Source organism: Thamnophis sirtalis, unplaced genomic scaffold (assembly GCF_051295495.1).
Source record: "Thamnophis sirtalis isolate CommonGarterSnake01/CBP01778 unplaced genomic scaffold, rThaSir2_p1.2 scaffold_7, whole genome shotgun sequence".
NCBI lineage: Eukaryota > Metazoa > Chordata > Lepidosauria > Squamata > Natricidae > Thamnophis > Thamnophis sirtalis.
In genome coordinates, this window is record NW_028261387.1 from 30,586,079 (window position 1) to 30,606,932 (window position 20,854).

At 41.9% G+C, this 20,854-nt stretch overlaps 1 protein-coding gene across 2 annotated transcripts in view; it reads right to left on the reverse strand.

Moving 5' to 3' along the window:
* The window catches only part of ACOT11 (acyl-CoA thioesterase 11), a 143,742-nt gene extending 123,134 nt beyond the window's left edge, over window positions 1-20,608 (reverse strand). Inside the window, exon 1 of one of the 2 annotated variants that reach the window (XM_087719626.1) lies at window positions 20,525-20,608. The gene's annotated coding sequence lies outside the window, so the exon portion shown is untranslated. The remainder of the gene's footprint in view (window positions 1-20,524) is intronic. The other variant, XM_014058732.2, reaches the window with a different exon arrangement.
* Between the last annotated feature and the right edge of the window lie 246 nt (window positions 20,609-20,854).

Below are 20,854 nucleotides of genomic sequence, written 5' to 3' on the forward strand. Positions count from 1 at the left end.
CAAAGTCAGCCAGATGTTTAGGCTGGCTTTGGCATGTTTGTCTACATATCGAGTCCTTACCAAGGCCCTAGGATAGGCAAATGTGGATGTTTGACAGTGTTACAGATATTGCAGGATGGAAGCAGTTCCAAGTAAAGCCGCCTTCTGATGGCAAATTTGTCAATGCCTATGGTGTTCAAGTGGTGCTCCAGTTGTTTTGGGACTGTACCCAAGGCGCCTATTGGTACTACCCTTGCTTGCCTTTGCCATAGTTGTTCTGTTTCTATTTGTAGGTCTTTGTATTTTGTTATCTTCTCCAGTTCTTTCTCTTCTATTCTGCTGTCCCCAGGGACTGCCACATCCACTATCCAGTGGGTTGTTGTTGTTATTGTTATATACTTCAGTCATTAAACATGAAACTCAGTCAACTGAACATTCAAAAATGCATCAGAAATACCATTGACAGGTGCTAATGGTTGATACGGGTTGCTGTCGGCGCCCTAGGTATCAACCAAGTATCTTAAGATATATGATATCCCAAGTAGCACAGTTTTTTGTAGTTGCACTGGTGTTATTGCAGGAAGCTGCACATTTTGATGCATTTTATAAAATTGTTGGACATGGTACCAAGTGCCCTGATGACAAGGGGTATTGTTGTTGTTGTCATTTGGAGGTTACAGCTTTTACTGTTTGGCTTGCAAGTATAAAAGGTAACGAAACTTGACACTAGTAGTTTTCACCTAGTTGGAAATAATGGTTTCTCAATACTGTACATCAGAGGTGGTATTCAGCAGGTTCTGACCAGTTCTGGAGAACCAGTAGCGGAAATTTTGAGTAGTTCGGAGAACCAGTAAATACCACTTCTGACTGGCCCCTCCCCCATGTATTCTCTGCCTCCCAAGTCCCAGATCGGGAGTAAATGGGGATTTTGCAGTAACTGTCCCCTGGAGTGGGGAGGGAATGGAGATTTTTACAATATCCTTCCCCTGCCATGCCCACCAAGCCATGCCCACAGAACCAGTAGTAAAAAAAAATTGAATCCCACCATTGCGGGAATTGAATCATCTGAAGGTTGCTCGATCGCTATACAAACAACGGGAAGAAGGATACCAACGTCATAAGTACATTTAAAATTTGTACTTTGCAGGAGCAAATCAATTAGACTTAAGTATGAGAAAGCATAGATGGACTTCACTGTGGATGCATAGATAAGATTTAAAATTCCTTTAGAGCCTTAAGCTTGTAGGAAAGAAGAAAGGCACACCCACCAAAAGTTATTACTGAAAAATTACATTACTTGTCTAATGTATTTGATAGTATTCCTATTCTCATGTGAACAATTACAGGGAGTTCTCCTTTCACCACTACTCATTCAAGTCCATTTGAAGTTATGACCGCACAGGCTTATGATTGGTTCTCATAGTCATGCCATTACCACGTGATCAGGATCACGCCATAGACAACTAGCTCACAATTACAATGGTCACAGTATCTTGCAGTCACATGATCACCATTTGCGACCTTCACCACCGGCTTCTGATAAGCAAAGTCAGTGGAGAATTATGGGTCCAATTACCATTGTTAAGCAAGGACTGTCAGTGTCTCATGCTTCATAGTTTCATTTTGCAGTTGCTGCAAATTGTTGTGGTTGTTTATTCTGCTGTTCTTCAATAGTTGCTATAGAAAGTGGTGCACTCACTCCATAATAGTAGTGATCTATGGCACCACTTTATAGACCATTATACTGTCCTTTATGGGAGACATTTTGCCTGATGATAGATGTAGCCTCTATTGAGAAAAAAATTCTCAAAAAAGTCAAACGAAGAGCCATGACTAAGATTTGTTGTATTGATCTAAGAACCCAACTGGAGTCTGCAAAAGAGGAAAACATTCCAATTGAACACCACTTTTCATCCCTTAAACTAGTGATGGCGAACCTATGGCACGTGTGCCCGAAGTGGCATGAAGAGCCATGTTGCCTGGCATGTGTGGCGTCACCCGTTCCTCTTCCAGGTTTCTGGCGCGCATGTGCGCATGACAATCAGCTGGCCTTCGTGCATGCAGCAGTACCGGAAACTGGAAGAGCTGGTCTTCCATTTTTCAGAGTGTGTATGCACGCCAGCCAGCTGATAGTCACACACTCATGCGTGCTAGTAACCAGAAGACTGCCTAGCTGGTGCACATGCGCCCACTGGAAACCGGAAGCGCATTTTCTGGCACGCACATGCCCCCTGGGCAGCTCCTTTTCTGGGTTGCGGCCTAGATGAGCGCATGCGCATTCCCTGGTTCACCATCACTGCCTTAAACTAATTGTCCCTTTATTTGACATCTTCTGTACTATGGTCTTGAACTGGGTTAGCAATTACTTCTATCAGGAGGGTTAGGAACTAGCGTAGAATTTCTCCCTGTATGCGGCTTCCTCAAACTACAATTTGTACAACTATGTTTTTTTAAATAAGATGACACAGTTAGTGCAGTGCTAAACCAGCATGTGTTTGTTAAAGATACCTTGTTGAAAACAAAAGGCTAAAAATTCACCTTCTGTTAGCTTCCTTGTTATTAGATCTTAGTAATGATAGTATGGTAGATGGTCAGCTGCTAATAGTCAACAGTGAGATTAGGGCAATGTTGCTAGATTCATGTACTGTTATTATCATAAGAGGAAAAATGCTGGCAACCGATCATAGAAGTATGGGGATATTTAATACAGCCTAGTATTAAGATAATGACAAACACTGGCAATTCTTCCTTTCCATAACAATGTAATGTAATTAGGAACACAATCTGGAAACTATTTGGAAACTGTATACATTATTCTATAGTAAGGGCAATATAGCATGCTTAATCTATTAATGTTATTACTTTTATATTTTATTAATACTCATATTAATTTTTATTTTAGTAATACTATTATTAATATCAATGCTATTTAATAATAAATTTTATTTTATTAATAGTATTCTATTAATCTACCAAGCTAGTGGGTATAGCTAACATTTGGGAAGATAAACTCAAGATTCGGAAGGATCTTGACTTGAACCCTGGATTCTATTCAAGAAAATGCAATTGAGTGGCAAGTAAAACAAGATGCTATATTTAGGCAAGAAAAAACAAATGCACAGCTATAGAGTAGGCGGTATCTGGCTCAACAGTAGTAACTGTAGAGGCATTTAGGTGTCCTAGTGGACAACCACTGAAGTATGAATCAGCAGTGTGCTGCAGCTGCGAAAAAAGCCAATGCAATCCTAGGCCACATCAACGGAAGGATAGTATCAATATCATGTGAAGTGATGGTGCTGCTTTATATTGCACTAGTCAGATCACACTTAAAATACTGCATTTTCTGGTCTCCACAATATTAAAAAAAGAACTGAAACTCTAGAAAGAGTACAGAGAAGAGCAACGAAGATGATAATGGGTCTAGTGACTAAACTGTACAATGAATGGTTAAAGGAACTAGATATGCCTAGTCTAACAAAGAGAAGGACCTATTCTCCATAGGGCAAGTACATAAGGGCAAGGCAAGACGGATGGCAGGATGGAAGATTATTAAAGAGATACAATCTAGAACTAAGGAGAAATTTCCTCTCAATGAGAACAAGGCAAATAGTAGTACCGTATTTTCACGACCAAAAGCCGCACCGGATTATAAGCCGCAGTATCAATTAACGTTAATTTTTCAAACTTTTTCCACATATAAAGCGCACCGGGTTATAAGCCGCACGTTTCCCGACGCTTCTGGACATCTGTTGCAGTCGTGAGGAGCGGAGAAGGTTCTTGGCGCTCCAGGAAGCCGCGAAAGCAGCTGGGGGAGGCGCACGGCTTGGTTTATCCTCCCTGGACGTCGCAGCAGCAGCCCCAAGCGCACCGAACTCTGTGTTTTTTGCAAGAGCAGCACACCCCGATGCGAAAAACACAGAGTTCGGTGCGCTTGGGGCTGCTGCTGCGACGTCCAGGGAGGATAAACCAAGCCATGCGCCTCCCCCAGCTGCTTTCGCGGCTTCCTGGAGCGCCAAGAACCTTCTCCGCTCCTCACGACTGCAACAGATGTCCAGAAGCGGCTTTTGGGGCTAATGGGGATTGGATTTCCAGCTCGATAGCCCCTGCCGCTTCTGGACGTCTATTGCAGTTGTGAGGAGCCGAGGAGAGTGTGGAGAAGAGCACGAAGGTCCAGGCCCGGAATATGGCGTGGATATCATCGGTGCGATCAGGGAACGAGTGGATTCTCTCCGCTGTTGGGTGATAGAAGCTCCCTGTGCGCGGCTGACAGGAGCGTATTCGGGTTGGTCGAAGACCCCCTCCCGTTAAAACAGTTGGATATGCGCGATCGTCTTCTTACGGTCGTGTGTGTGTGTGGGTGGAGTGGGATTTGCATTGGTTCCGTTGCCCATTGTACGCGCTAAGGACGTGGGTTGAAACTCGAGTTACCTCGGGGTAGGTAGACGCGTATTTAGACTGGTGTTTTTAATTCGCTGTGTCCGCGCGTGGTGTGTTTTGCTCGCGCCCCACCGCGGTTAAAATAATTCGCGTGGGCTGGATACATTACGTTAGGTTTTCTTCCCCATCTGTGTAGGAGACTGCCCTTGTTGGGTGTACACACACATAGGTAGTTGGAGAATATGTTTGTGCACGCCCTGCCGATAGGCTGCCTGGATCAAAGGAGTGTATTTTTGTCGCTTCTTCGGTGGTGTGGGTTCCATTCATCGATTTCCCTCCGGGTCGCCCGTTCGGTTTCCGAGGCGACTGATGATCCCTGCCAATCATTCCACCACCGCCCCGCCGTGCTCTTCGCCCTCTTTACACTGCCCAGTGAATCATGTTTGCCTTCATGCCGCACAAGCCATCGTGAAAAGCCCCACACGGCGACGGCTTTGCTCCCAAGCCTTGCTTGCCTTCCCAGGTCCGTGCACGAGTAAGCGGTTGTCTGTCTGGCTTCATAGCTCCAAGACTGACATCCGCCAGGCAGGGATTTGACGTGACTGTTCCCTTCACTGAATTCCTTTCGCTAGCCAGATTTTGCTTTTCTGACTGACCATTTGGGGCTTTGGGGATCTTTGGTTTGCCTGTGTGTGCATGTGGGTAAACAAGGCACATGGAAGAAGAGAGGTTGCTTATGAAACGTGGATACGGAATCTGAATGTGAATCTACAGGATTTCCAGCTCGATAGCCCCTGCCACAGAGAAAAACTCTGTGTTTTTCGCATCGGGGCATGCTCTTGCAGCACACCCCGATGCGAAAAACACTGAGATCAGTGAGTTTGGGGCTGCTGCTGCGACGTCCAGGGAGGAGAAACCAAGCCGTGCGCCTCTCCCAACTGCTTCCGCAGCTTCCTGGAGCGCCAGGAAGTCACGAGGGGCGGAGAAGTGCGCGAAGGTTCTTGGCTCTCCAGGAAGCCGCGAAAGCAGCGAAAGCAGCTGGGAGATCTTTTTCCACATATAAAGCGCACCGGGTTATAAGCCGCACTGCCGGTTTTGGATCAAATTTTAGGATTTTCAGTGCGGCTTATAGTCGTGAAAATACGGTACTTTATATTAATGTTCTCTTTATGTATTTGTAGGTAAATTGTGGGTGAGAAATAAGTTCTTTTGCATTAAATTGATGGCAGGCAAGCAACAAGACTTGTCTGAGGTCTGATCCACACATCCTGTTCACACATATTGAAATATATATGTATAGTAACAACCTATTGCACTCTATAAGGCCCTTAGGCTTTCAAATAGCCTCCATCGATATTGATGGAAGTTATTTTAAAGCCTCACATATATTGGAGAAATATTGAGTCAACTGGAGATCAGAAAGGAGAGAGAAGCTTGAGGTTGAATGTGGAAGCCCCATAAATTTAATTCAGCTAGCGGGGGGGGGGTGGAATTCCCATGCCTTCATTTGCTGCAAGTGGCTTTGCAGTGAATGATTTCTTAGCTGATATGGAAGCATTGAAAATATGGATGAACTGTAAATGCTGACAATATCAACTTGCTCTTCTTAGGTAATTTATTTTTCCAAAGACAGATTTGTTTTCAGACAATTGCCCTAAGAAACGTGGGTACAGACATCAAAGAACTAATGTCCAGCTGTAGGGAAGGACTTCAAAAATGTTAGCAATGGGTTCTCTGCCCAGTTGCTGGGTGGGCATGGCCATGATGAGTGTGGCCTAGTCGGCCTCCTGCACTACAGCGGGATGTGTGTGTGCATTTTTGCCTTCCCCAGGCTCCTGAGGCTTTTCTTGAGCCTCTGGGAGGGCAAAAACCTCCTCCCCCGAGCACCAGAGGCCCTCCAGAGATTGGAAACATTTCCAGCCTTCTGGAACTTCCGGGAGGCCCATTCCTCCCCCCCCCCCCCGAGCCTCCGTGCAGGCCCTGCACTTACCTCACATCCAAAACGGGCTGCGTGGAGGCTCCTGGGTGGGGCAGGGTAGGAAGGGCCCAGGGGTGAGATTTGGAGTTTTTCTGAACCAGCCATAACGTTAGCTACAGATTCTCCCAAACCCTGGTGAATCCGTAGCAGCCCACCTCTGTCCAGCAGTAATATTTAACATGACTGTTATCAAACTGTAATATTTAACATGACAGAAGCAGTTAATTGTTAAATACATGATTCAAGAGTAATCATAAGGATATGGCTAAATTATACTTAAATTTAAACATAATGAAACAAAATAAAGCTTAGTGTTTGCCCTGGTCTAACTCTCTTCTTGGGGGAGAGGTGTTGAAAGACCAAGTATCTTCAGTGACTTCCATTTCCAACTGAACAGCCTTGCCTTAAAGTAACAATTACTGTGTGAACTCAGGCTTTAAAAAAAAAGTTAAAGAGGAACTGCTCTGAATGATCACTATCTCTGAATCTAGCATTATGTCCTGCAAACTAGTGTCCTAAGGATACAAGTCAAAGAGATGTCTATCAGACACCCAGGAAATTGTTTCATTTTTAACAAGGAGGGACCACTCCTGGAGACAGGAATGTGGTTACAACATCTGGTCTGTCGCTGTGTTGAAAGTACTCAATTGTTTTAGGTAAATAGGATAAAGCAGAATGAATGGCACCTTATTAAAAATAAACATGGCTCTTTGGGAATAGACAACTGGATTGAGTAAATAGGGGAAATGAATTGTATGCTATATTAATGTTTAGTTGTGTGACATGCATGCTGCAGTTTAGCTTCCATATTATCTTTTTACACAGGAATTGTAGCACTTCCATTGACTGTGCTTTGTAATAATTCTTGTACTGGGTTTATCATTTAGTTCAATAGGGGCTATTTAGACCCCTAGTTCAAAAGTGCTGCCCAGGTTTCATTTTGTGGCTCCATAATGTCTTCTGAACATTGCCTACATTTTTCTATTATTCCGAGGCAAGGAAATGCAGAAAACCTGTAATATTAATTTTAAAAATAGGGATAACCTGTTTTAAAAACAAAAATCTTTTAAAAAACAAAACAAAATCCCCAGAGTAAACAGAAAACCCCAATCCTATTCATGTACCAGACAAAGCTTCATCCAACTTTCCATTGTTATCCTGCCTATTGAAAATAATATGGGCTGATCTCAGAAACACTGTCTGACTAGGAATTCTCAGAAGTGTACTCTAGATTGGGAAACTATAAAAAAAATATCCTGGAAGAAGACAATGACAAACCATTGCTGTACTCTTGCCAATAAAACTACATGGGAGTGCTTATGTATCACCAGAACAGGAGCTCAGCTGAAGGAAGTGATTATCTTAATCATCGGGAAGTCAACAGATCATTGTTCCTCATCCTTGGCACCATGAAGATGTATCCACTTCAACTCTTGGAAAATTCTCCCACCCGTACCTTCTTCCAGTCACATCTTCCTAACAATTTTGGTATTGTAAATATAAAATGGAGATTATGTATCCGTGTGATGTCGATAGAAGAGAATATTTGTCACTCAGGGTTGAATTGTGGGGCCTTGGTGCTTTCTGAACCTAGTGGTTTTCTTGCAGACTTTTCATTATCTAACAAGGTCATGTCATCAGTGCACTGTATCCCATGTAGTGTTTTGAACTCCTGGAGGAAAGAGGGAATATAAATCTAACAAATAAACAACTGTGACATTGAGGAGTGCTGGGTTACTTTCCCTTTTATAAATCCTTTGCCATCAAACACTGGAGGAAAGACTGGGAAGAACTGCAGACTCTTGAACCAACTTAGCAAAACTATGAGAAACTTCTTTAAACTATGAGAACATTCATTAATTTCACAACATCTAGACAAATTTAACCATAGTTTCAATTGGGGAAATGCGACAATCCTAGACCAGGCCAAGTCCAAAAATGCCAGGGAATTTCTAGAAACTTGGCACTCTGACAAATCAGCCATCAATAGACACATAGCAGAAGAGGATTGCTGACGGTTCGGCCCGAATCGGGCAAACTGGTAGTAGCGGCGGCAGGGGCTCTGCCCACTTACCTGGATGCTTCTGCGCATGCATGTGCACAAACCAGTAAGGTAAACCCACCACTGACACATAAACATTAACAACATCCATAGACTATGCAAAAGAAACATTCAACCAGCCCAAAAGAGAAAAAGACTCCAGCAGCTCTCCACCAGGACTCAGCACTCAGATCAGCATAGATTAATTCCAAGGTTAACTTCAGACCAACAATAAAACAAGCAGTACTCCAATCAAGAAACTGCCAAAGAGCCATCTGTTTACTGCCCCCACCCACACAGACAGGCAAGACACCTGAATATAAACTGACAGCAAACAGCACTCCTTTACTAGCACTGACGATGTTACCTGGTTAAAGTAATGAAACATCTTCAAGAAAACAAGCAAGCTCAGAGAGCATCAAGAACCCCTATGAGAAACTTAATAGATTATACAGTTTTGCTATGTTACATTCCTTAGCAGTGTTTTTCAAGCTTGACAACTTTAAGTTATGTAGATTTGTCAGCCATTCTGACAAACCAGGAGACACAACTAGATGAGTTAAATGTAGTAGGCTACATCAACAGAGGGATGAGGTGGTGGCTCAGTGGTTAAGTCATGGGGCTTGTTGACTGGAAAGCCTGTAGGCCAGGTTTAAGCACCAAGCAACTGTGAGCTCCTGTCCCCTCCCCAGCTCCTGCCAACCTAGCAGTTCAAAAGTTTGTGAATGCCCTTGGTAACAACTAGTGGGGCAAAATCCATGGGGACACCAAATTTACAAAAACAGAATCTTACTAATGGGAAAGTTCAAAACTTCCCATAGTCACTTTTAACTGGTTGATCCATTAGGGCAGGGCCTTTCTAAGGTTCTTTCTCTGACTGTTAAACCACTGGGGGCTCTTGCATCTTTTAATTATTTCATAGGTACAATCTCTTCCCCATTTTACCCAAAGTCATTCACACATTCCATTACAGGACTTCAACTCCCAGAATTCTCAGAAGGGAATGGTTGGCTGGAGAATTCTGGGAGATGAAGTCTACACATCTTAGAGTTGGCAAGATTGGGAAACACTGTCTTAGAAGTTTATGCACGAGAGAGTATTGAAGTGTCAAAGTCTGAAACAAGTCAGATTACAAATATCCTGCAACACCAAAAATAAAAGGCAATCAATAATCAGGGAGGCTAAATATAGATTGAAGCCAAATAGTCATTTTTCAATATATTTCTGATTAATACTCTATTTCTCACTTGCTTCTCTTTTGGCAGACAAAATGAAACTTGGTAGACAGGAGGAGGTTGAAACACATACATACCACCCCCCCCCCAGGTTTTTAAACTGCTACCTAAATTTGTTCTGTCTCTGTTTTTCAAGTTTGCTACTGCCCTGCTAAAAAAAGGTGGCAGTTTGGAGATGACGAATATATGCTCCAGAAGAGATTCCTTTTTTTGGACAAATAGAAGCTCTACATGTGAATTAATTCCAGGAATAAAAGCAATTAATCTAGCAAATTACCACCCGGTTTCCCTTGTTCAGGACTGGGAAATTATGGCCCTTATGAACTGTGGACTTCAATTCCCAGAATTCCTGAGCCAGCATGCTGGCTCAGGAATTCTGGGAGTTGAAGTCCATCTATTGGTCATAAAGGGGCTATAGTTGCCCAGCCCTGCCCTTGTTCCTAGCTGCTAAGAGATTTTTGGCTGTGCATCTTTAACACACATTCAAGTGCTAGAGTGATGTCAGCATTAACATTGTACAAATACACAAGTCACCTTGTTGTATTTCTCTTTGATGTTAAATATCAGCAGGACTATCCTTACCTTTAGGACAAATGAGGCAATAGCATCAATCAGCAGACCCTGGGAGTGATAGTTTCTTTGCTTTTTGCAGAAGAACAAAATAGTCTGGACCTCTTAAACTAGCCTACGATTCGGTTGCAGTCAATTTTTTTTTCTACATTTCCTGGTATTGAAATAAAATCCAACTGTCAACTCATCCAGAGTGAAAAATGATAACATTTCCCTCTGGATAATGAGATGGGCTGTGTATAAATTTAATTATTAACATTATCATTTACATTATTTTTATTTATACTGTTTAAATAATCATTTAAAATATTGTTCTTCACTTTGTGCAATAGAATAACTTGAACCATCTCAGGAGCAAAATAAAGATGATTTTAAGTTACATAGTGTCATTAGGAAATGTATTAGGAACAGCAAGGACCTAGGTTTCTGGATTTTCTGTCTAGCTTCAGCCCTATGACTTTTGTTTTGTTTTATCTTTATATAATTTAACTGAGTTTTTGAAAAGTAGAAATGACAAAAGTTAGAAAGAAGTTTATTAATTCTCCATACTATTTTTAAAAATCTTTGTATGTAAAAAACAAAATACTAAAAAGAGTGCAGAGAAGAGCAACAAAGACCATAAGTGGTCTGGAGGTTAAATTGTATGATGAACAGCCAAGGGAACTAGGTATGTTTAGCCTAAGAAATAGAAGGTTCAAGGAAGGCATGATAGCCCGAATCGGTAGTACAAAAAAATGCTTTTAAAAGTGTTTTAAAAAAAGTTCCGACAATCAGCTGTGCGACAATCAGCTGTGCCTGATTGTCTGTGAGGTTCCTGCTTGTTGCAGGAGCCATTTTGTGTGAAGTCCAGCTGCTTTTTGAGTCAGTTGTACAGCCACACCCACCTGGTCACATGACCACCAAGCCACACCCACAGAACCTGTAGGGAAAAGTTTTGAATTTCATCACTGACTTGGAGGCAGGACAAGAAGCAATGATGGAAGTTTATCAGAGGAGATCCAATCTGGAAACGAGGCATTTCCTTTCCAGGGAGAACAATTATCCAATGGATCAGCTTGCCTCCTGGGGTTGTGACTGCTCCATCGCTGGAGGTTTAAAAAACAGCACCTCCATTTGACCAGAATAGTATAAGGACTCCTGCCTTGGGTGGGGGTTGGACTAGAACAGGGGGCCGCAACCGGGCCACGGAATGAAACTTGGCCACAATCTGCCAGTATTTAGTATTTAGTATTTATTGGGATTTATAGGCCGCCCTTTTCCCTGAGGGGACTCAGGGCGGCTTACATTCGTAGGGAAAGGGGAAGTGCAATATAAAACAAAAACAGTATGTGACTAAAATAAACATTAAAAAAACACAACTTTCATTCAGCATTCAACACTCGGGCGGGGTGAATTAGAAACTTATCCCCAGGCCTGGCGGGATAGCCAGGTCTTGAGGGCTGTGCGGAAGGTCTGGACGGTGGTGAGGGTGCGGATCTCAACAGGGAGGTCGTTCCACAGGGTCGGAGCTGCTACTGAAAAGGCTCTCCTCCGCGTAGTCGCCAGTCGGCATTGACTGGCGGATGGAATTCGGAGGAGGCCCAATCTGTGTGATCTAATTGGTCGGAGGGAGGTGATCGGCAGGTATCCAGATCCACTACCATGGAGGGCTTTAAAGATGGTGAGTAATACCCTGAAGCGCACCCGGAAATCGACAGGTAGCCAGTGCAGCTCGCGGAGGATGGGTGTTATGTGGGCGAACCGCGGTGCGCCTATCACTCGCGCGGCTGCATTCTGGACTAACTGCAGTCGCCGAGTGCACTTCAAAGGCAGCCCCATGTAGAGCACATTGCAGTATTCCAGCCTAGAGATCACAAGGGCTCGAGTGACTGTTGCGAGTGCCTCCCGATTCAGGTAGGGTCGCAACTGGCGGACCAGGCGAACCTGGGCAAATGCCCCCCTGGTCACAGCTGACAAATGATGGTCGAAAGTCAGCTGTGGGTCCAGGAGGACTCCCAAGTTGCGAACCCTATCTGAGGGGTGTAAAATTTGACCCCCCAGCCTGAGCGATGGAACACTGGCCAAATTGTTGGGAGGGAAACACAACAGCCACTCGGTCTTGTCTGGGTTGAGTACCAGTTTGTTAACACTCATCCAGTCCTTAACGGCCTCAAGGCCCCGGTTCATCACGTCCACCGCTTCATTGAGTTGGCATGGGGCGGACAGATACAATTGAGTATCGTCCGCGTATTGATGGTATTTTATCCCATGCCTCCGAATGATCTCGCCCAGCGGTTTCATGTATATGTTAAATAGTAGGGGGGATAAGACCGAACCCTGTGGCACCCCATATGTTAGGGGCCTCAGGGACGATCTCTGCCCCCCGACCAACACTGACTGCGACCTGTCCGAGAGGTAGGAGGAGAACCACTGCAAAACAGTGCCTCCCACCCCCACCTCCCGCAGTCGTCGCAGAAGGATACCATGGTCGATGCCAGGAACTGCTGGGCCTCACAAGTGAATGAATCCCCATTCACGCACACATTGGATCCAGGCAGCGCATGGAACTATGCCTCTCCCTCAGCCCATGGAAAAACCATTCTCCATAGAACAAGTCCCTGGCTGGTGCACAAATTTGGTGACCCCTGGACTAGAAGACCTTCAGGGTCTCTCCCAGCCTTAGGATCCTATTGAAAAAAACTAAATAATGCAAGCTAAAAACAAAAAAAAATGTATGAACACACAAAACTAAAATTTATCTACTTTTTACAATACAAAAATAGTAATAAAATCATCTAATCTAATTTTAAATAGCCAATTAAACCTAGTTGATTAGACATATTTTCCTATCTTGTCCCGACAGCCTTATTGGTTCTACTAACCAGTTATGACCCTGTTTAGTTTTTCTCAGGGTCGCACAGTGCAGGGTCGCTAATTTCACACAGTTGCTAATCTTTAATAAGGCCCGCTTAGCTTAGAGCGCTATATGAGCCTAACCTTTGTGCCACATATGTGGTTGCCTATGGTGCAGCCAGCAAATTGTGGTTTATTCAATAAATCATGTCTAGTGCAATGGTTCAGGTCCAAGTCTCTGAATTTAAACTGATTAAGGCTAATTGGGTTGCCCCATTGAAGTTCTAACCTGCTTTTGGCTGATGACAAGATCCCCCTCAAAAGTTTTTGAACCTGTACATTGATTTAAGGCAGTGGTGAAATCTAACTTTTTTTACTACCTGTTCTGTGGGCGTGGCTTGGGGCGTGGTTTGGTGGTGGTCATGTGACTGGGTGGGCGTGGCTATGTAGTCATGTAACTGGGGGATCAAAAGACAGAAACTCACTTTAACAATGTCCTGCTGGAGCAGGGTTGGACTAGATGACCTCCAGGTCCCTTCCAGCCCTGAATTCTCTGAAGCTGCGTCTAGTGCCAGGTTTGTAGTCTTTCCTTCCTCTCTTATTTCCCTCCCTCCTTCCCTCTCTCTCTCTTTCTCTTTCTTTCTTTCTAAGCACCCCCCCCCCCCAGCCCGTTTTTGGCCTAGCAGGCTTCAGGGAAGCTTACTGGGAGAAAAAACGGACACACACACCCTTGTTTTTGGCCTAGCAGGATTCAGGGAAGCTTGCTGGGAGCAAAAACAGGACCCCCACACCCGCGTTTCTGGAGAACCTGTAGTAAAAAAATGCTTAAAAAGAAAAAAAAAGTTCCGAAGATCAGCTGTGCGACATGCGATCGTAAGAATTTTTTTTCTACTTTTTTTAGTATTTTTTTACTACTGGTTCTATGAACCAGTAGCATTTTTTACTACCGGTTCGGATGAACCAGCCTGAACTGGTAACATTTCACCCCTGATTTAAGGAGACCCTCTTGCATCTACCATGGAACCGAAGCCTCAGCTACAGTCTGGAAATCACACAGGCGAGAAAGTAGTATACAGTTATGGGTTAGTAAGCTTCCCAAGGCTCTAATTTGTAAAGGTTGTTCCAGTTTGACATCATAATTCCAGTTCCTGCAGGCCCCTCACTGCTTCTCTCTTAGGCACATTTCCTGCTCTTCAAAGCATTTGTTTCTGCTGTGAAGTTTGCTTTAAGTGTGATAAGCACCAAACGGACAGCTCTGGGGCCTGCCATCCTCTAACAAAAGAAAAAAAAAGAAGCAATGGATCATGGGAAGCCATGTTCACATGTGGCAGGAAATAAAATCTCAATAATCTCTTTTGCTTCATACTTGCTCATTTCCATTGAAATCTAGAGTTTCACCTCTGCAGAAGGATAGTCTGTATTCTAAAACACCTAAATCAAAAAAACAACAATGGAAAATAAATACTTTTGGTCTGATAGTTGCATTGGTCTGAGATGTTTGAAATATTTGACCTTCATACTGAAGGCTCCAAAGGACACTAAGCATTGTATTTTCAGCAACAGAGAGGAATTCCACACATCACACACAATCTTTCCATTGTTTTCTTACACTTTCACTGTCTACCATGTTCCATCCTTCCCAAGACCAAACCTTCTGCTGTATGATCGTTCCAATACAAAAGTAAAGTTGGCAAAATTACAATTTGAGTATTTCTAATGTATTCCTCATTCTTCTGACATAAACAAGGGATTTCTTTTCATGGCCCACAGACATTAAGAGGTTTACGCACAACATTAGAATATAGTAATTTGTCAACTGGCTTTGTTTTAACCATGAGGCAAGGTTGGGCAATATGATCATGTGTGGTCTAAGCTTAAGTTGATGTTTAAAAATCGAACCTCAATGATTTGAATTCCTATAAAATTTGCCTCAAAGAAAAGGAGATAAATCTGGAAATATTAATTGTTGTGTATTGTGCAGTGACGAATGTTACCCAGTTTGGGTAATGAAACATCTGCAAGAAAACAACCAAGCTAAGAGAGCACCATGGAACCCTTCATTTCAAGCCTGAGTTATAAATATTCTCCTTTATTGTTGTATATTACCATACTATTACTGGGGTTTTTTTTGATAAACTATTTTTCTATTTGTTCTCTATTTTTTATTATATTCTGTTTTACTTTTTAAAATTAGCTTTATTTCATTTCTTCCAAGCACATCATTTTTCCCAAATAGTTTAGGGTCTATATTTATGTTACGAAGGATTATTAATGTTACTATTTAAAAAATGTAGAACATCAGGAAAAAATACCCTTTGTCCCAAGAGAGGAATAAAACATACTATTTTTTTATATCAAATAAGAGAAAATACTTGAAATGGAGAGGGAGGCTGAGGAAATATTGACACCAATTATTCCTAAAGTAAAGAATAATTAGCTCAAGCAAGTGTCCGTATCAGTATTTTTTAGGGCTTTGTTTTTAAAATATGTACAATATATTACAAGCTTGATGGGCTACCCATCCCCTAACATTTTTATTGGGTGCTATGCTTTTCAGAATTATTTCCAGCCTTTAAAGCCCATAGAAAGAACATTGAATAAGTAGCCTAACCAAGAGGAAGAATATTATCTAAAAACAATTACAATAGATTACGTTAAATCCTATGCACCTATTTTGGGTTTATTTTGTAAAAAAAAAATGCAGGACATTGTAACAGTGGAGATCAGTTATTTGTTTCAGAATTTCATTGGGGTGCGATTCTGGGAAACCAGGACTACAAAAGTTGGGTTGGGAGCTACAATTCAAAGATGAAATTTCTTACAGAACCTTGAGACCTGGTAAAAAAAAAAATTGTTACATCCCAGGATAAAATAGGCAAATTGTGAGAAAGGAAAAAGAAGAAAACCATAAGTAGCAGAAGGTACATCTAGTCCTCAGGAAAATAAAACACTTTCAGATTAGTCATAGGTTAAGTGGAATATTAATAATATATTCAGTTTGAGGGTAATAATTTTTTTAAAGCAGTCTTTTTTTATACATAGCCATATTTAGCGAGTATTTTGTCCCCTGAAACAGCTAATTGAGGACATACCAAAATACAATTCTAGTACAGAAGCGCCGGCATCAAAAGAGGGACACTTAGGTTAAGTCTTTACATTTTATGTCTAGGGAGATTCTCAGTCATCCAGGTCATGGTTGTCCCAACAGTACTTTTTCAAGAGGCAACTGGACTTTCTGGTTTTTTTCTGAAGACGTTTTGCTTCTCATCCAAGAAGCTTCTTCAGCGCTGAAGAAGCTTCTTGGATGAGAAGTGAAACATCTTCAAAGAAAAACCAGAAAGTCCAGTTGTCTCTTTATATTTTACATTGAAGGTTGGAAAACATGTCAAATTGTTTCCAGTTACTTGCTTGATATTTGTGCCTACTTCAAAACTAGAAGAAAAGTAACACTAAACATAGAAATAAAGCGATCATAACTCCTATCGCTTTGTTCAATCAGTCTTTGGCTCAACAATACTTTTTCTAAGGAGCAAATCTATCTTTCTATACATAAGGAAAAGAGCTTTCTGAACAAATGATGTTCAAGAAGGAGGAGTCTAACACGGAAAATACAAGCTAGGTACCAGAGTGGAACTGGAGTAAGAAAATGTCATGAGCAAGTAGAGACATAACTTTTGAAAAGCAAATTAGATCCCTACTGAAAGTCACAAATGTGCTGGTGTCCAGGCAATGAGAAGATACAGATAATGTAGACCAATAATTCAGGAGTATTTAATGAGCATAACAGACCTAGAAAGATTACAGGTAGTCCTTGACTTACAACCATTCATTTAGTGACCATTTGAAGTTGCAACGGTATTGAAAAAAGTGGCTTATGACCGTTTTTCACATGACCATTGCAGTTTTCCACGGTCAGGGGATCAAAATTAAGACACTTGGCAACTGACATGTATTTATGATGGTTGCAGTGTCCTGGGGTCATGTGATCAACTTTTGCAAACTTTTGACAAGCAAAGTCTGTGGAAGCTAGATTTATTTAACAGTTTGTTACTACCTTAGCAACGGCAGCGATTCACTTAACAACTGTAAAAACAAATGTTATGTAAAATGGAGCAAAATTCATTTAACAGCTGTCTTGCTTAGCAACAAAAATGTTGGGCTCAGTTGTGGTCATACATTAAGGGCTACTTAAATGTTCAGCATAGAACAAAAACAAAAATAAAAATGAGATCTTGAACAGAATTAATTAAATCAAATTAAATAAAGATTTACTGAATAATGACAGGTAGTTCTTGATTTACAACAGTTCATTTAGTGACCATTCACAGTTACAATGGCACCAGAAAAAGTGACATGATCATTTTTCACACTTACAACCATTGCAGCATCCCCGTGGTCATGTGATCAAATTTCAGCTTTTTGGCAACTGACTCATAATTATGAGGGATGGAGTGTCCCGAGGTCACATGATCACTTTTTGCGCTCTTCTGACAAGCAAAGTCAAGGGGGAAGGCAGATTCGCTTAACAGTGTCACTAACTTTACAACTGCAATGATTCACTTGACAACTGTGGCAAGAAAGGTCATAAAATGGGGCAAAATCCACTTAACAAATATCTCACTTGACAACAGAAATTTTGGGTTCGATTGCGGTCGTAAGTCGAGGACTATCTGTAGTGTCACATTGTAGAGACCAAATAGGAACTGCAGTATGGAACACATGCTCTGTGCAAGTCTTATGCAAAATGACCTGATGGATGTCCACCCAAGTGGTCTTTCTTGGAGGTGGAAACATTTTAGGATTGAGACAATTGTTTGACCAAGGTACATCCCTGCACAGCACTTAGCTGGCTTGCAGTCGATCAGTCTTTTCCCATATCTAGAGTTCTCCAAAAGCATCTTATTTTAATTTGTGACCCGACAAATGCACACACGACAAAAGTACGCTGACAAAACCGTGGTGAGAAAACCGCGACGTCATAAACGCACCCACAACGCGCCGACAAAAGCGCGCCCACAAAAGCGCGATTTCAGTTAAGGTAAGGGTTAGGTTCAGGGTTACGTTTAGGGATTTCAGTTAAGGTAAAGGTTAGGTTTAGGGATTTCAATTAAGGTAAGGGTTAGGTTTAGGGATTTCAGTTAAAGTAAGGGTTAGGTTTAGGGTTAGGTTTAGGGTTAGGTTTAGAATTCGCGGTTATTACTTGTTTGTTGAAGGCGCACTTTTGTCGGCACGCTGTTTTCGGTACGCTTCTGCGCTCATTCGTCGGCGCGATTTAGAACTCATGGTTTTCTCACTGCGGTTTTGTCGGTCGCGCTTTTGTCGAGTGCGCATTTGTCGGTGAACCTTTTAATTTAATCTGTGAAGGATTTATAGAAGGTATTGCACTACAAACTGCCATTAGTAGCAGGTGAGAGGCAGCTAGTTTTAGGAGAGTCACTGGGAGGGGAGGGGTTTATGAGAGATTGGTAGGAACATTTTTGTACATTTGTTTTATGGCCTTATAGTTAAAGGCTGTTGTTTGTCTCCTGCTACAAAAAGCAGATAAACCCAGTGGTGGGATGCAACCTGTTTAACAACCAGTTTTGTGAGCGCGCTTTGCACACGTGCACACCTAATGCACATTTTGCCTGCGTGTGCAGCATTCAAAAACTGCCCATTATAAGCTTAAAAACTTACCTACTATGTCAGCGCCAGTGAGTAAAACAGCTGACGCGCAGCAATCTGCTGTGCCATCAGAATCAGCTGAGCTAAAATCCAGGGAAATATAGGACAGGAAAGGGCAGGGACGGGTGGGCGGGCGAGCACAACTGCTCACCGGAACTACCAGTTTGCCCAAACCGGCTGAATCTCACCCCTGGATAAACCTTGATTATGAACAAAGTTGCTTACTTCAGAAATGTTACAGAAGCTGAGTACACATATCATGCTACTTCTTGGTTTGTTTATTCATGTTTTGTCCGATAAGTCACTTTTTGGGGAATCCAATGATAATACTAAGCTCTAAATAGTATCTATACTGAATAAATAAATAAAAATATAAACAAGGTTTGCAAGTCACAATGGCTAAGTTCGCCGATACAAAATCCAAGCTTCCTCTTACCATTCTGGACTTTTAAGATAATGAGATAGCAATAATTATGTATTTTTCATAGGCTACTAGAAGTAGGGGGCAATCTTTATCACCCCCATGCCAAAGGTTCTTACGACAATGAACATGATTCTGCTTGTTGTAAGAAACTAGTGCCAGTCCCCTCAATCTTTACATACTAATTAAGCCGAAACATGAAGAAGTGTGACTCCACTATTACATCTAAGCTTGCCTCTCAGGTTTTGGCTGGCACGCCATATGTGCTGTTCAATGTAAATTATTCTGGGCACATGCGCAGAAAAATTTACAGTGAACTGCACATGCGCCGTCATTGAAATCCAAAATGGTGGTGGCCCAGCGGCGGCAAGGGAACTGGGTTGGGGGCGTGGCAGGCCTTGGTCGCTGCATATTCTGCGACCCAGACCTGACTTCCACTACCAATTTGGCTGAACCGGGCTGAACTGGCAGAAACCCCCCTCTGGTTGTAAGTGTGAAGAATGATTATATGTCACTTTTTTCAATGCAATTGTAACTTTGAACGGTCACTAAATGAACTGTTGTAAGTCAAGGACTACCAATATCCCACTCTCTTCCTATATTTGACACATTGCACACTGCTTTCCTTCCTCTTCTTTCAGATTATGGCTGTTATGTCTGGTACAGCCACAACTGTATATTTTGTTACAAAATTATACAGTTCTCTGACCTACTACTAGTAGTAGTATCAAAGCTTTCAAAATTGTGTCCATCAACCATACAAACTGGATCCAGACTTCCTAGACTACTATAATAACTACTAGTAGTAATAGTCATAGTACTTAGAAGCAACATCCAATCTACCAGGAAGAACTTCTTTTCTTGCCAAAAAGAAAATTATCAGATGGAGACACACAGAGTTTTACTGATATGATAATCATGAAACAGCTTAGTAACATGACTCACAATGCCTCTGGACAAATTCCACCTGGAATTTTACTCTCTTCTCTCTACCTTTTTCCCACTATTATGCAGCACAAAAAAAAGGAAAATCAAAATGGCCAAAATTAAACTTTTCATACTTTCTAAAGAAAATGAAAATCTATTTTGAAATCAAAGTATAGATACAATCTGGAATTGTTAAATGTTTTTATTTGCTTATATAGAATTTTTACCTTCTTGTCAAATACTAAAATGTATTCTCTCTCTCTCTCTCTCTCTCTCTCTCTCTCTCTCTCTCTCTCTCTCACACACACACACACACACACACACACACACACACACACACACACACAGAGTTGAAGAAAACCTGTGCAGCAGCCATTACCAGGCCTAGATTGTGATGACAACACAAACTGGAATTCCACAACATTGGGGAGGTAGAAATATATGAATGCGATTGTACAAACATTGGATGGTTTCAACTGATACCTTGTTTTGCAACTTACCCAAATGCTGCTTTTCTTTGTACTTTGTACGTTCTTTGTTTCTTTCTTTTTGCTCCAGAACCATCCATTCGATTTCTTATCAGACTTCTTATTCTCTGACATTTTGACTCTTTCAGTGATTATCTACAGACAAAAAGATAGGAGAATTAGCACCATTTGGTTTCCTAGTTTAAGGCCCTGTTGTCCCAAGTGGTTCTTCTCTTACAGCTAACTGTTTCAATATTATAAACACCACAATGCTTATCTGGCTAGTTATGTTACTCAGAATCAGAGAAAACATAATGCAGTTGCTAAGCAACGTAAGCTTCACCCCCTAACCTTCTACAGAAG